Here is a 17,138-nt window from a genome sequence, read left to right as displayed (position 1 = left end):
GGAATGCCGCGAGAAATATGAGGTTTTCGCAAAAAACTCGTCGCAACGTCCTCGTGTGCGGCACGATTCGTGGCAAGGATTAAAATAGATTCCCCCGAGCCGCGTGTTGTGCAGCTGCTTTTACGAACACGCAGAAATATACGTACGATGGCAAAAGTCGCGCCGCTCGTATTTCTTTTCTATAATAATTTTTAATTTTCTGTCACTATTGATGCGCGAGCCTAATTATAATACAAGAAAAACGCTAGGCTGCTGATTCTTAGCAAAATTTCTGCTGAAATTCGATATCATAAACGCTGTACCCAAGTAAGTAAGAAACATCCTGAAACACTCCAACAACATTGCAGCAACATTGTAACGTTACTGTAATGTTGCTGGAATGTTTGAAAATGGTTTTTTATTACTAGATAAATAAATCTATTAATGATATGAAAATTTTTTATAAATTATTGCGAGCAGACATAGACTAGTATAATGAGAAAATAAAATAAAAATGAGATAAATAAAATTAATTAAAGGATTAATTAACACAAATGTGCGATAGGTTTCATGCGTATATAAAATAAATTCTAATAATTTCTTATGCACTTTGCATTCGCGACGTTAGCGGTTAACTCAACTTCAATGGCTGTCCCCGTAACATCCGTAATTATATCTCACGTTCTCTCCGCGCCGCGCTCTAGAAACGAAGGAACAGAAAATTGCAGCGACTAGCCCAGCGGTATCTTACCCGCGAACCGCATACAATGTACGTAGATTTCGGTATTAGGGAGCACGGTACTATAATCCAGATGAGATAATTACATGTTTTGTATTCGGTGGAAATATCGCAGCTTAATTATACGGCGAGCGACATGCGATGCATACCACTCCGTTGCTTGCTCGCTAGGAGCAATTTTACATTGTATGTTGCGATTCGTTCCAGAAGCGATGTACGCCGCGTGAAAATCTTCCATCTATTCCAGGCCGAGTAGTAACGGAGTAATTAGAACTTTTGGAGATTTATGCAAAGCTCCAGTCCCTCATTAGCATTAAACCTGATTTTATATCTTCTACGTATTTTCCATGACATGTTTTGAAAAGCACAAAGAAATTATAAAATCATTTAAAACAAAACGCTTGAATTTTGCTATATGCGCAGGAAAAACGGTTATCTGAAAATTTAGATACAAATTTGAAAATAATTTTGTTGGATAATCAAAATAATTATTATTAGGACGCTCAAGCTGGTTGCTAGAATGTCAAGAGCATAGCTTGAGCACGTTTTGAAATTTTTACGTAATTATTTTGATGGTCCAACAAAATTATTTTCAAATCTGTATTTAGCTATGATACAATTTCTTTGTAAATCGGCAGCAAATAAGAACGTAGAATTTTCTAACAAAGTAAGAAGTATCTTGATAATAGTTTCTCTTTTTACTGCAAGCTTAACAAAAAGATTTACCATTTTATATAAATTTTTTAATCTCAAAAGGGTGTTTTTATTTTAGAATGTACTTCGTAAACTTTGACTATGCGACAATTAGCTTTCTAATGTTTTTCACGAAATGGACTATCACGTCGAAAAAGGAATGTCTATAGTATTTAAACATGTAGTTAGCGAAATTAAGAATGGCATGCTAAACGAACGTAAAAGTACGCGAGACATTACGAAGTACTCTCGTCTCTGTAATTATTGTGCGTGGCAAGAGAAATAACTTGTGTGTAATTAGTTGTATCACGAGCAGCTGTTCGTATAATAATGAGATGAACGAGCTCGATCGTGAACAGTCACGTGGAGGCTGTGGTTATGCTGACGCATAATTCGCAAGAAACCTACGCTATCGCGTGACATCCTTTGACAAGCATTTGATATACTTATTTGATGAATATTATTTATGGAAAACCACTCAGACGTGAGTTTTCATGTCGCGACATTAGTATATCAATTTCTCGTGATGAGATATCGCATTCAGACGTATATTGCGACACGCTGTTTGTACGTGCTATTATCACATGATTATCACATGGATTGTGTCGAAACTTAATAATATATAATATATTAGGTTTACAAATAAAAGACGAAAATGGTCACAACAGATTACAAATTCATCGAACCGAGATTATTATAAATATAGAAATTTATTAAATTTATCATCGCGACATAAATAACTTACATATCTCATTCTAGGTACTGTATAGCAGCAGCTTACCTTATTTTTTTTAGTTGATTTTCTTCGAATGGAATCTATCCAATATATCCGTGAGAAATTATTGCGCTCAGACGCGATAGAATAGTATCTATAAAGATATATAAATCAGATTATATATCTTATATAGATATAGCTAAGATAGATGAAGCCACTAAATATTTATCACGCGTTGTTCTTGAGATCATTTACAATTTACAAGTATCTTCTGTCGAGCTTTGTCATTTCGATAAGCATCGATCCTACCGATTTATGTGATTTCGAGCCAGATTAATCTTCTACTATCAAAATTAAGAATCAGAAATCATTTGGTTCATGTTTTAACGCGACTTACACTCAATCACTGTCTGTGAATTGATCATGACGTATCGTAAATCTCGGATTTCCTGTTCGGATTTCCTATTCCGAACGCGCAATCACTTCCGGTTTATAAATATATGTCGAATAAACAGAACAGAAAGCTCTCGTGTCGATCTCTCGCGATCGCCGATCCAAAATCTAGCCGAGCAGCAACTAAATTCGTCCGCGCAGTTTTCATTCAGTCGTCGTCGACTGTCCCGGCGCTCATTAACAAATCGCGTTAATTATGGCCTCTGTTATCAGCCGGCGCGGTGATTGGATGGCTTCTTGGATGTGGTGGGACGGGTTAAAATGCAAGAGGGACCAATCGGGGCCGACTGGTCGATCGGATATCGGGGTACCGCGAACGAGAAAATAACATGTTTGGCTCTGTCGGCAGGGCTTAGGAATCGAAATCGCTTCGACTCCGTTTTTTTTTCTGCTTGTATCGGCGGTCGGTCGACTGGTGCGGTATTTCGTGGGAGTATTTCGCCTGTTTACGGGGTAGTCAAAAAGTATAGATCACTGCAAGTCAAATTCATAAAGACTTGTTCATTAGTTTTGACAGATAAAAGTTTTACGTGATATTACACATTCATAATAATATTAATTTATTTGCAAAAAAAGATAATAGATGAGAGACAAAAAACATTCGATAAAGAACGATTGAATAAAAGCGTTTTATAAAAAATTCAAATCTTCATAAGCTGGTGAATTAAACTGATTCTACAAATTTAAGTCGCTAATTATAATATTTATACAAATCTTGAAAATACTTAATAATGAAATAAGATTTGAATTGTTCCGTGACTGAATGTTTTCCGAGTATAATGAGGGATGCGTATTGAAAATCTTTTCTTCTTGTGAAAAAGCGACCGAGTGGAGAAGCGAACGATAGCATCTGAATATATGTAGATATATGGAGAGAGGTCACCTTGCGTATATTTTTTTACAATGAAGAAGCGAGAGATACCTGAAAGACCTGAATAAGCAGCTGCAGACTCAATCTGGATCATAGATCGCGCATAGAATAAGAATAAAAAGAAATATAAATACTTCGCCTAGTGATATATAGAATAAAAGTTTCAAACAAAACTTGTGGTCTGTATAAAAAAAGAAAATCATTTTCTGATTGAGAGCTTGAAGTGGATTTTACTAGCGTCGTTTAATTCTAATCTTAGCTCGTTATCTTTGTGATTATTTTTTTTTGTATCGTAGCTAAAATTTCGGAAGATTTTAAAAGAAAATAATTTCGATTAACTAACTCTAATCTTCCACGGAAAAAAAAGATTAGCTGCCACAGCTAAAAATTAGGTATGGCAGCTAAATTCAGTAGTATTATATGGACACCTAACGTCATATCTGCGAGGTCTAATTTCCATTAGTTGTGAGGCCTAAATATTATCATTGTAACAGACAAGCATTTTGCTATCATGTCGATGTATTGCAGCAAACGTTTTCTGTAACAGATAATTTGATAACAAGTACAGTTTCAGTAAACTATATTTAGCTGTGGTAGAGACAATTTTCTTTTACACGGACATATTCGATAACTATGACAACTAACTTCATGTTGCTAAATAAATCGATCTGAAACAGACATGCATATTTTGCTATCACGTCCTTATATTAGCTACAACAGCAAATCCTTTGTATTAGCAAATTTCATAGCTATAATAGTTAATGCAATTTCAGCTAATCAGAATTAGCTGTAGCCAGAAAGATTTTTTCCGTGTCGTTGATTCTTGGAATAAAGATGAGTTTAGTTCGACGATTATCGCGAAATGCTAATTTTATTTTCGGTTAAATGTTAGTTAAACGTCGGCACAATTTTGACTTGTTTAATCGCAACATCAAGGAGGAAGAATGTATTAATAATTCAATTATAATTCAGTTGTATTGAATATAAAAGCAATTAAGAGTACTTTCTTTCTTCCCTTTACATTAATTCATTCCTAAAGTTAACATATGCACTCTCCTCAAATAATCGATTCAAATATATACGAAGTCACGTTTTCTTTTCTAGCTATCTGAACGAAAGCATCGCTCCTTTGAAATCATTAGTCTACCTCAGTTCATGTTAATTTCCTTTTCCTTTTAAACTTATTCAGTATTTGTTCGATTCAAGCCGCGCGATAAAATCGCATCGGAATACGAGATGTACCTTCTATACAGCGTGACATCAACAACACTTAGGCCTTCTCGTTTTAAAGCGAAAGAGAGACAGAGACAGAGAGAGTTTTAAGCCCTGCTAAAATCAAAGTAACGTTGATACAATCGGGCCTTAGAAAACAGTCTATATGAATCCGTAAACGTAAAAATTTCAGTGACGCCATAAAAATACAAGACTATTTTAAAATAAAAGTTTACCTTATCCAGATACGTTTTAAATATGCATCAAGAGGTTAAAAGGATTCACTCTTTGAAAGACCGGCTGCCACGTGAGGAGCATATCAACGAGTCCTCGTACAAATGAGTGTCGTGACAGTGTGAACGACAGCCTTCCGAGTGTAATCGCGGCTGATCGAAGGATCGGGATCTCCACCCTGAGACATCAGCCACCCTCGAGGGAGTTGCAAGCTGCAAAGAGAGGGTGACCTCGGGGACGAGATACCATCTCGACACGGTGGGATTAGGCGCGTAGGAAACATTATCGACGAGATCTTATACGGATGGATCGACAGACCGACGGGCGGGTCTCGGGAAAGAAGTACCTTTACATCAGATTAAGGAGCGATCTTGGGCGCGGATCTTCCGCGATCCTCGCCGGAACGAATCACGGTGCCCGTGCGATACCGGACGAAGAAGCGGAGCAACTCTTTCGCCGGCACGCCCCCTCGTTCCCCGGATCGATCCCGGACGATTTACGGCGAGGATCGATTTGATCGACGATCAAGAGGACCGCGCGCTCTCACCCTGTGCCGTCTCGCCGCGCCTCGCCTCGCCTCGCCACGCAATATCGAGTAGTATTTCTTTGGTCGCGAGAAAGGGACGGAGGTATTAACCCTCTCGGACGGCTTTTAACACTCGGTACTCGCCGTCGCTGATTAATGCCGGCCATACTTTTCCGCGCGAACTGAATTTATCGCGTTTGAAGCTTGGATGTACCAGAGCCAATTCGAAAAGCGAGCAACAGGCAAATCTATTTAATCATCTTTCTCGAGATATTTCCAGTTTTGAAAATAATTATACAACGAATCTGTTTTAATTTATGGTATCTACTTCAATGATAAAGAATGTGCGTATAAAAAGTGTGCGTAGAAGGTTGAACATTTAATAAAATTACATGAATTTCATTGAATGAACCAAATTAATATCCTAATATAACACCCAGAGAAAGGTTTCTTTCATTCAAAGAAATGTTTCTTTGCTATATGGTTAAAGAAAAAATTTCTTTGATTTGAACATCATTTCTTGGAAAATAATTTTTTTAAATAAAAAATTTATTTGATTTTAAAAAATTATGTTCAAATCAAACAAATTTTTTCTTTAACCGTATAGAAACATTTCTTTGAATCGAAGAAACCTTTCTCTGGGTGAATACTGTTATTTAAAGTTAGATATACACTCTAAAAAATAGTGGTGTTTATATAATGTTCACTGTATCGGTGCTAATATTAACACCAACATAATGTGGATTTAACACCATGGATTTTAAATCTACACCATGATGTTGAAATAAACACCATCAGAAGTTCGAAAATGGCACCAGGGATGTTAAATCCACACCGATATTTTTTAGAATGTATCAATACTTGCTACACGTGCAATTATACATATATGTTTATGTTATATAATAATATTTATTAAGGAAAGTGCAACAAAGATAAAAAATATACTCTCTAAATCTGAATCAATGGATAATCACTGATATCAGTGCCAAGTATGCCACTGGTAATCAGTGAATGAAATGTGAGATCCCTAACCTAGCTGATATTTATTATGTGATCTAACTAATCTTGTTTAAGTTCAATGAATATGGTATTGGAAGATTGAAATTAACATGCAAACATCAGTATTTTAGTTATATAATGCTCACACATTCTTCCTTTTTTAGTTGAACTTCATTGATTATCAGTACCAAGTATGCCACTGGATAATTAGTGACTATCCACTGATTCAAATTTAGAGAGTATATTTACTGCTGACGCAAAGATATATCAGGAAAAATTTTTAATATTAAACAATCCTTTTCTATTAGATCAGCATTATCCAAAGACAATCAATCTTTATCGCGTATTATAATTACAGTTATTCACAACCCTGATTATTTTGGAAAAGAAAATGCGTTTGGTACCATTAAGGTGACCCTACGTGAACAATAATAGCGTTAATGTTAACAAGTATTGACAATATTATTGATCCTGTGTGGTTAATATTAACGTAGAACACTGACGATTATCTGGATTTTGATTCTCGAGCATCAATATCGCTTTATTAGGATCCATGTCACAGTATGTCACAATACAATAGATATTGTATGTAAAACTAAAGTGAAATTATATTGTTAATTATACTGATCGTGTAAGGTTGTAAAAATACTAAAAATATTGATGCGTACTGTCAGTATTACTGATTCAATATTACTGATCAGTATTATCGACTGTGTAGGGTCACCTTTAGACTTCAATGTTTTACGCGTAGCTCGAGAGTGACGATTAAAGGAACAAGATTTCTCTCTCGCTACTCGTTAAAACCTCCTTAAATTGAGAAAAACGCGATCATTCGATCGCGACGAGGGCGAAAGACGTCGGATATTCTGCCGAGTCGCGAGAGCAAGGATTCCCATGATGCGCGGAAAAGAAGAATTAGAACCGCGTGCGCGCGGACGATGAGATTATACAGCGCGGTAGGTAGGTAGGTAGGCATGGCCATTGTTGTGTGCCGACGAAAATTATACTCTTCAAAATCCATTGTACCAGATTGCCGACCATGCCGGTCGCCTTGTCCTCGTCTTGCTCGTCGTCGAGGTCTTCTTTCTTCCGTCATCTTCTAAACATTCGATTTCGATATATGAGGCTAGATTTCATGTGATTAGTGTCGTCGAGATGCATCGTTTTATGCAATAAGACATTTGTTTTTGAAATTATCTGATTCTTACTTCTTTATTTCTTTAAACATGAAAAAATTGAGCCCGAATATTATTGTACATATTTTTATTTGGCATTTTTACGTACTTTATTGTTTTTTATTTATAAATGTCTCCCAAATTTATTATTTTCGGTCATGTGTTTTATTATAGAATATAAAAAATAGCAAGAAAAATTTTCATAGAAATATATTTCCCCTCTCTGTTTGTGTTAAAATTGAGTCACGAGAAAAAAATTGTTAAAATTGTAAAATTTAACTATTTTCTTCTTCATAAATCACGTTTTTTAATTTTCTACTGTTGATTACTATTAATTCGCGAATAACTAATCGTTCCGAAAGTAAGAATCCAAAAATAACACTCGCAAAAAAACAGTAAATCAAATCCTAAATTGTAATGTGCTCCAATGACAGCGATTATTTTGAACGTCTCAACTGATTTAATGCCAAAGTTTTTATTTCGCACCATCGGAAGATAATACAACATAAGCGTGTAAACAAGGACGATACAAAACTGAGAAAACAAAGTCATTGAGATAGCGTCAGGCCTAAATGTCTTCTCACGAGTATCTAGAACAGAGATAAGCACCGGGAAGCTTATAGGAGATTGGGATATACAGTTAAGACTACTCACTGGTTTCGACGATTATCCGGTTCGATAGATCAACTTTGCTGTTAAAAAAAGTCGCGTAAGAAAACACCAATGTCGCGGCGAGCTTGCAATACGTTGATCAAAACGCGAATTATCAAATTTCGTTCTTCTCATTCAGCCGGAGAATTTTATCGTGTCTCTGAGATATACACAAACAGCAATCACTCTTAGTTGGAAAACGAATTTATCTGACTTCGCGAGTATTCGAAAACAATTTATAATCTTTCACGTTGTAATTCGGTCTCTCAATCATTTATCTATAATAAATTGCTAAAATGTTGCAAAATCGTCCGTTTCCATCGTAAATAACTTAGAGAGAAATGCCATAGGTAACTAATGTTCTTTAATTGACATTTAAATAGTAAATGATATTTAAACAGTAATTAGCATTTAAATGGAATTTACATTTTTTTCTTTGTACTGCTTCGATACTGTTTTTAATCGTAAGATAAAATATTTTCGTCTCTTAGAGCCGGTTGTTCCAATTAAAAATAAGTTCACTGATATTCAACACTCCTACACGGAAAAAAAGTATTGCTGTCGTAACTAAAAACTGCATGTGGTAACTAAATGGCAGGTGTAAAATAAGGACAGCTAAAATATAGGTACTATAGCTGATGTCTTAGCTGTGATATCTACATATATAATATTATAGCAGCAACAGCAAATTTCGCTGTAGTTTATAAATTTGTAGTTACAGCAGCAAATATATTATAACAAACTAAGATTAGTTGCGGCAGAGAAAATCTTTTTTTCTGTGTACAAATGTTGGTTTTTTTCACTTAAAATCAGACTATTTCATCCACGTCGAATCTAATCATGACTTAAAATCGCCGTCGCGACAAAAGGGTGGATGGAATTACGGCGATATTGATCGATCGAAAATCAGCGATGAGTATATGCAATTATTGAGGGGGGGGGGGTGGACAGAGGAGTCAGAGAGAAAGCCTATTCCTGTTCGGGATACAAAGAAGATAAAGAGAGGACAGAAAGGGGTCTGAGAGCAAAATAGTGGGGCCCTTCGTGACCATAATCGGCCGACCGGGAGGAGGCCGTTCAGATCGAGCCACACGGAAATCCACTTGAAAAGTAGCCATTACCTTAATTATTAGTCTTTCTAAGAGGCCGTGGCGGCGAGGTCCGGGATAGATAGGACTCCGCGTATTCAATACCAGTCACCGAGAAAATCCCAAAAATCCTCAAGATTTCTTCATGACATTCCCGCCAGAATCGAAAAAGGGAAATATAACTTCAATTTGCAGAAAAGCTATGCCGAACTCTTTAAATTTCTTTAGATGAAATCTCACTTCTTTGAAGATTTCATTCTTTTGAAGTGAGATTCATTCCAAAGAATTTAGAGAGAGAAAGAAATTAACATTATTTCTCTTTAACAAACTACACGTATAATAAAAAAAAGACAGTCGCACGAAGAGATCTTGACGTTTCTAAATCAAAGATGACTTTTCGTTCTCTTGCAATTACGGCCCGTTCGATAGAAAATAAAAATCCAATTCCGTTTATCAATCGAAGTTATGTCGATATTTCTGCCCGCAGAAATATGTCGCAATTAAAAGAAACGAAGAAGTTGAAGCCAATTAAATCGACGGAAATGAAGGTGGAGAGTCACGGTGAGAAATAAATCGCGGCGAGAGAACCAAAGTGGTACATTTGCGTGGATTAATTGCGACTGACTGAGAGTATCCTTTCGAGAGCAAGAAAAGCGAGATAATTAAAACCAGGATGGAATTCGAATAAATCGGCAGCGACGGGCGTCTCGGAAAGTAGGAGGAGAGGGCGGAGGAGATCGATGAGCCGGGAGTAGATCGACCTTTAATAACCGCGTATCAGCGTTCACGAGGCTGGCTCTTTGAGAGAACGGAGACTCTCCAAAAGGATCAACGAAAAAGCCTCGATCGAGCGAGGCATCGCTCACTTAAGGAATTAGCGGTAATGGCGGTGCAGCACCGCACAACTTTGTGGCACGCTATTTCATAATGCAACGTTATCGAAAGCAAAGGGGGGGAGGAAATGGGAAGAGTCCGCGGGGGTAAGTTAGCGTACCACCGGTAATTCATAATGCTTTTGCATGGATCGATCAGCGGACGGTGGAGAACCGATATATCCGAGCAAACTTTCGTTTTTTCGCCTTTCGATTTCGTTTAATCCTTAATGCTTCCCGTTTATTTTTAGCGTCTTGGTTTTACGAACTCTGTGCATACTTGTGTCCATTTCTAAGTAGATTAACTTTATTCTTTGTCTAACTCTTTATCCTTTTCTAATTCTTATAACTAGAAAAAGATAAAAAGTAAGTTAAACTATGATTTATAATAAGTTAATCTACATTGATAGAAATGGACATTAATCCTTATATAACTCGTAACACTTGGGCTCGTTTCTACCAATATACAAGTAGTTTAAGTTTAATCTCGGTTCAATTAATTCTTCTTTTTCTAGTTCTAAGAAAATTAAAATATGATAAAGAGTAAGTTGAAGCGAGATTAAAGTTAATCTGTATCGGTGAAAATGAGCATCATAGTTATTAGTTTTCAATTTTGGATGATCCATTTAAATCTGATAGATTATCTTTGCAAATTTAATACTCATTTCTATACCAATTATAGAATAATAATTTTAATCTCGATTGGACTTACTCTTCATTTTTTTCTATTTCAGACAAAATATGACGAATAAATTAAGCCGAGATTAAATCTACATTGGAAACGGGCATAAAACTCTATTGATCTGCCGACGTGTGCAACACATCTTATGCATCGGTATGAGGAAGATACATGCGAGAGGCGTAAATGCGAGTAGTGGATCTGTGACTGACAGTGAACAAACGCCAATTTATCTACATTCTTTCCAGATCGCAATTTTGCAGATCTGGGCATATCGAAAGGTTCTCTTATCCTTTTTTTCCTCGCTCTACAACTCTTTTGCAGTGACGATTATTCGCAAAATGCACTCTAGGCGCGTATACGCGCACGCATGCACGCACGGCACGCATCATTCGTGCACGTACACGGGGATAATTACATTCTGCGTGATCGTGGTGTAGTTATTTATTTAAGCGTGCAAAAGAGCTATTAAACGGATACCTCGCAAGTCACTTTCTTTCCACGCAATGTCGGTATTCTAATGGCCGACAATTCCGCCAGCGGCCTCGAAGATAGAGTTCGTATCGCGAGAATAGTCGGGCTGTGAGAATCACGAGCATCTTTTCTGGATGCTGTGTTCTATTGATCAACAAAGAATGCGAGACTTACAAATGCCTTAAGCACACGCTTGGATTTTAGGCAGCTGTCATAAAGAATGTTGGGATTTTCTTTTAATCTATCGTCAAATTAAACAATAATGAAATTAAGAAAAGGCTCCAAGATTAAATCAAAGGGAAATGATGATGCCGATGAGAGCCGACACAGATGATCGTGTGTAATAAAAACATATATGTATTAAAATCACTAAGAACAGACGTTTCGATCTTTAGTTTTGGGTCACCTTCATCAGTGTATGAATAACAAATCCATATAATGATAATTTATTTTAATTTTAATATTTTGACTATGTTCCATTTCTCAATATTGATACTTTAGTTAAATTATCAAATCTGGTTTGAGTATTCGACAAAATACGACAAACGGTATTTAAAGTTTTTTATTTCTGGACAACAGCTTAACGATGATTCAACGACAGTTTATCATACTTTCTATCATTCCGTAACTGAAAGTTTTCTTGAACTTTGATAATTGTTACTCATACACTGAAGATGACCCAATACTCAAAACGTTTGTTCATAGTTATTAATCAGGGTTGGTAAAGATTAATGTTTTTTTTTTTTAAGAATAAAACATACTGTGTTTCTTCTTAAATATGTTTTTAATGCTTCAAATATGCTTTAAGCAGTACTATAAAAAAAAACATATTAAAAACATCAATTTAGCATATTTTAAACTGTTTAAAACATGTTTAAAAAACATGTTTTTTACCAATCCTGTTATTAATACATACGTTTTTTTTATTATACACGATCTGTGTCGGCTCTCATCGGCATTATCATTTCCCTTTGGTCAAAATTAAAATCAAAAGTTCTACACTGTTAATTTCATAATCAAATTATACCCAATTTGAATTATTTTTAATCATTTCTATAGGTTGCCAGCCACTGCTTCTACTCAATATATCAATTTAATTATTATAAAACAATGGAGTTAAAAAATTTAATTCAAGAAAATGTATTAAATTTGGCTGAAATTAGTTTATTATTTATTATACTAATGCATACGTTCACTCTAAAATCTTTGAAATGAAATTTAATGCAAAATAATGACAACTGAACCAGCATTGAAAAAAAGTGGCTCAATTGTCAATTTTTAAGAGTGAGTAAAATTTAAAACTAACCTTAGAAAAATTATTGATTTATGTTTTTGACACACATGGTTAAAAATAAATGTTATTTAGCTCAAGGGATTGAATTACTGTTACTCCTTTGATACCTAACAGTATAGCATTTGTATATTATTTCGTGCGTGTTGTAGCCTACATGTGTGTACATTAATAAATCATACACTGAAAAAAAGATTGTCTTAAAAGGCTTAAAAATCGCTTCAATTTAGACGTTCTTTTCTTATAGGCGAGGTAGTGCTTCGGAGATTTCACGTTCATTAGAGTGTGAATGATGGCCGCTCACGAGGACATTGTGGAAACTCTAATACGCGTTAAAATGGCGTCTTCTCCAGTGTCTCGAAACACGAGGATATAGCCACGGATGGATGTAACCGAGAGCCCGGTATCGGGCATCACTATGCCGTATATAATACGTACACGTCGTCTCGCGGTCGCGGTCCTCATGCCTGATTATCCCGATGGAGATCCGTATCTAGTGGTAATTAGACGTTTAATTAAACCGGTTAATTAATCACTAAGCGCGCGTGTGCAGGACCACGACGTATGGTCGCCACGACCCGATCGTCGTCATTTAGAGATCGTTATCCAAAAAGTGAAGATCATCTATCACATTATATTTGTACATGTATTGCATAAATTAATAAATTTACTCGCACACGACGGTGAAATAACTGGCGAAATCTGGTATCGTTCATTCGCCAGTTAACAGAAATCGCTCGTTGCGTTTTTATTCTGTGGAATAACTGCGTCGATTTACTGTGAAAGGACAATCGACAATAATGCCTTTATCCGTTCGACCTGGCATCAGCCCGACAAACTTTCTTTTTCGTCGGTGGACACACGTTTCAGTATCAATGGGCCCCTGTCTCTCCTCATCATTTATCGATCTCCTGCTCGTTCTTCCCCGTGATGGAAAGACTTTTCTGCGGAGACCCGTACTGAAAAATGTGGATTATAAAATCACCAATTATAAAATCGCGCGGTGTTTCTGTACTAAAATATTTTCTAACGCTTTCTGATCACTCATTGTGCAGCTAATTATTCGTGACATAATATTTCTCAATTCCTAATCTCTGCCTTTGAAAAAAAATAAATGTGACAACTTGAATTGGAGAGACTTTCTGTATCTTTTTACATCCATAAGATCGTGATAAAGGATTTACACGAACGATGTAAAGAATATTAAGAATATTAATAGTTCAGACTGAAAAAATCAAATTTTGCAGGGAGAACCTTGCACTTGCAGAGAGAAGGCGTGACTCAAGGCCGTTTACGTTATTAGTTTAATTCACGTGGTAAATCGCCTTTGCCACTCAGACGAAGAAAGACGGCGAGAAGGCATCAAGTGAGTTCGGATTGACGGCGAGCGATTAGAGCGATTTCAGTACAGGTAATTAGAAAAACGCACGTGTCCATTACTAGTGCATGTGGGCGATGCCGGTTAATCGGTACGGCCGCCACAGTTTTATTGGTCACTTAGCATCGATTTATGACATGCAATACGTGACTTGCAAAAAGACAGTCTCGTTCTTGCTGCTATCTTGCTACAGAATATTCTACATACATCATAATGCTTCTCATTGACAAGCTTTTCGTTCAATGTATTTTTAATTTTTAATTTATTAACGTTCGCCTTTGAATAACTCTATAGTATTTCAAATATCAAAGTATTTTCAATAAAGTGAAGCGTAAAAAGTTATACGAAGAACGACGTTTAGTTTACAAAATTTTTTAATTTTTGATTTCTATTGTCCATATAACAAGGAAATTTTGCATTGTTAGTTTCGACAAGGAAAAATTGCTTTCAATTGATTAAAAATTCTGTTTACAGAATAGGGGTGGGAAAGGTGAAAAATACTTGGTATAATAAATAAGTAGTAAGAATGTTTTTCATTCAATTTTTATTAGATTTTGTCTTAATGCAAAATAGATCTGAAATTAGATTACTTTCAAATACAAAAGTTTTTTAAAAATTGATATCACTAATCTCCCAGACAATATCTGTAATCTCGTAAAATTAGTTCTATATTCGTATCAGTTCTATATTCATTATAAGAAAAAATTCATGATTGGAAAAAGGATTAAATCTAGAGTACTTTGTAAAACTAAATTAGGATGTAACGATAATATATGCGTCATAAAATTATTCAAATATCTTGAAATTTACTCGATCAAAGTAGAACGAAATGTGTCAGATAAAACAACATCAAAGGGTTGGGAAATCGCGATTGCCGGAAGTGCGTCCAGGCAATGAAAAATTGCCGATTGCCGTATCATTCACAGCAACTGAGAATTCTGTCGATGATAAGAAGACGGTCCGACCGATGACGTCGGGCTCGTCGCCCGGCATCGTCGTTATCGCGACGGACGATTTGATTTCCCGGTCGATTTCTTATTTTGCTTCCTCGTGTTCCGCGAAAACACAGCATCGCAACTGCTCGCAACAATTTATCTGTTTTCCTCTCCGCGATACGAGTCACGATCGGCGCGAAATTTTCCACTGTCCGACACAGGCTGAACTGCTCCCCTGTTACAAATAATGGAGCATGATAACTATAGTTTTACCGACACACAAGCCGTCACATACATGCACGTACATGCATACAAACTGTATAGTTTGAAACATCTTCGTTTATCGCGAAAAATTATTTTCAACGCGATAACGATTTTTGATAGCGAGCAAATTGTTCAAGATAATTAAATAATTAATATATCTAGGCAATAAGGATATTTCGCGATAATCGAAAATATTGTCAGATAATGAAAATGAAATGCCATAAATGAAATTAAAAGAGTCGTATAAAAACTCCTGACTGATCAAATGCATATAGTTGAATTTTTCTGAAATATAATCATATTATATGAGTGTTATATGAATTAATATTGATAGAAATTTATATCACACACAAATAGGCTTAAATGACATTCGAGAGACAAGAACGAGAGTCAGGAATCGAGTCTCGGAGGGTCGATTCAGATTTTCATGCCGAAGAAGGAAGATTCCTCCGTACACCGGGGACTATTAAATTTATGGCTTTCCCCTCGTCGAAGGGAGAGACGATAACATGCATAATAAGCGCGCCCAGATAACGGGTGACGCATAAGTTACGGCCTCGCGATAAACGAGGCCCATGCATACTGTGAAGGTTACCCATAGCCGATGGACCAAGGGACCACTGACTTACACCCAGGAAGTTTTTTTAAAATATCATATAGCATGGTGAGATTAGAATAGAACTCAAACAGTTGGACAACGCGCGTACATAATCAAGTTGCTCTTAATATTGCTTGATAGTAATAATCTAATTAATAATTTATGTAATGATATCTCTCTCTCTCTCTCTCTTCAACTACTTTTTTAAGAAAAGTGTATAACAGAATATTCTACCATTCATTTCTATTTAATATTCAATTCTGTTTAATATTAGAATTACAAATTAGCTTCAAATAGAAATATAAAGATTCTGTGTTGTCAGACATAAATCATAAATCGATGTACCTTTGAATAAACGTGATAAAAAATGATATTTGCATAGACTGTATCTAAACCTTACATATTTTTTTATAATTAATGCTGCTTTTTTATGATTAATCCACTTTCAAGCAAAAATATTGATATCCATTTTATTTTATTTAATGTAATTTAACTTCCTGAAGCGTATCTAAGAAAAACATTCCCTCAGTTAATTTAATATACAAATTATCAGCTTCACTCGTGTTTCCCGTGAATTCAACAAAGAACTGCTCCGACGTAATCTCTCATGCCGCGTGCGAATGTCAAGATACTCAATAATCAATTATTATTCAAACATATCAATGTTTGAACTGTGTGTGTATACCGTTATATCTGCAACTTCGCAATATGCAACAATCATAAGATAATTTCTTGTATCAATTTACGTGACTTTAACGTAAATTTGTGTTCGCTAATCGCTATCGTCAGGGAAATAACATTGACATTAAATATATGCAATGAAGTACCGAATTTCAGTAAAATTGCTTTCGAGTCCTTACATCTCGATGAAAAAATATGTGACTGCTAAAAATTAAACGTTCTCTCGTTATTGTTATATGATTTTATTTATTACGTCTTCATCGAGTGCACCAGCGCGGATTTAAAAATGCAACTCGATCAAACAATAAAACGTTCATTATACTTTTATGCCCATTTTTACACTAAAAAAAATTTCTGGTTGAAAATGGATGAATCAGAATTTTCTGGTTAAATTTATTAGAATTCTAGTTGAGATAACAGGAATTCTGGTTGATACAATATAAAATCTATATACTAGAATTCTCATTTTTACCAGAATAATTATATCAATCAGAATTCTGATTATATCTCAACTAGAATTCTAGTAGATTTAACCAGAAAATTTTGATTCGTTCATTTTCCATCAGAGAATTACTATTTAATCTAAGACCAGAGAACCCCCATTAACCTGGACCCCCCACCATCGAAATCA

General features: G+C 35.6%; 1 protein-coding gene across 3 annotated transcripts in view; it reads right to left on the bottom strand.

The window, feature by feature from the left end:
- Ntan1 (N-terminal amidohydrolase 1) overlaps positions 1-17,138 on the bottom strand; it is a 59,340-nt gene that overhangs the window by 11,453 nt on the left and 30,749 nt on the right. Inside the window, exons 1-2 of one of the 3 annotated variants that reach the window (XM_018450810.1) lie at positions 2,524-2,717; positions 2,193-2,280 (exon numbers count right to left, since the gene is read on the bottom strand). The exons of 1 other annotated variant lie outside the window; for it this stretch is intronic. The gene's annotated coding sequence lies outside the window, so the exon portion shown is untranslated. Of the gene's footprint in view, positions 1-2,192; positions 2,333-2,523; positions 2,718-17,138 lie in introns of those variants that run through there. One more of the 3 variants, XM_018450809.1, reaches the window with a different exon arrangement.

This window comes from Mycetomoellerius zeteki, unplaced genomic scaffold (assembly GCF_001594055.1).
Source record: "Mycetomoellerius zeteki isolate Tzet28-1 unplaced genomic scaffold, Tzet1.0 scaffold298, whole genome shotgun sequence".
In the NCBI taxonomy this organism is placed as follows: domain Eukaryota; kingdom Metazoa; phylum Arthropoda; class Insecta; order Hymenoptera; family Formicidae; genus Mycetomoellerius; species Mycetomoellerius zeteki.
This window is presented reverse-complemented; position numbering and strand designations above follow the sequence as displayed.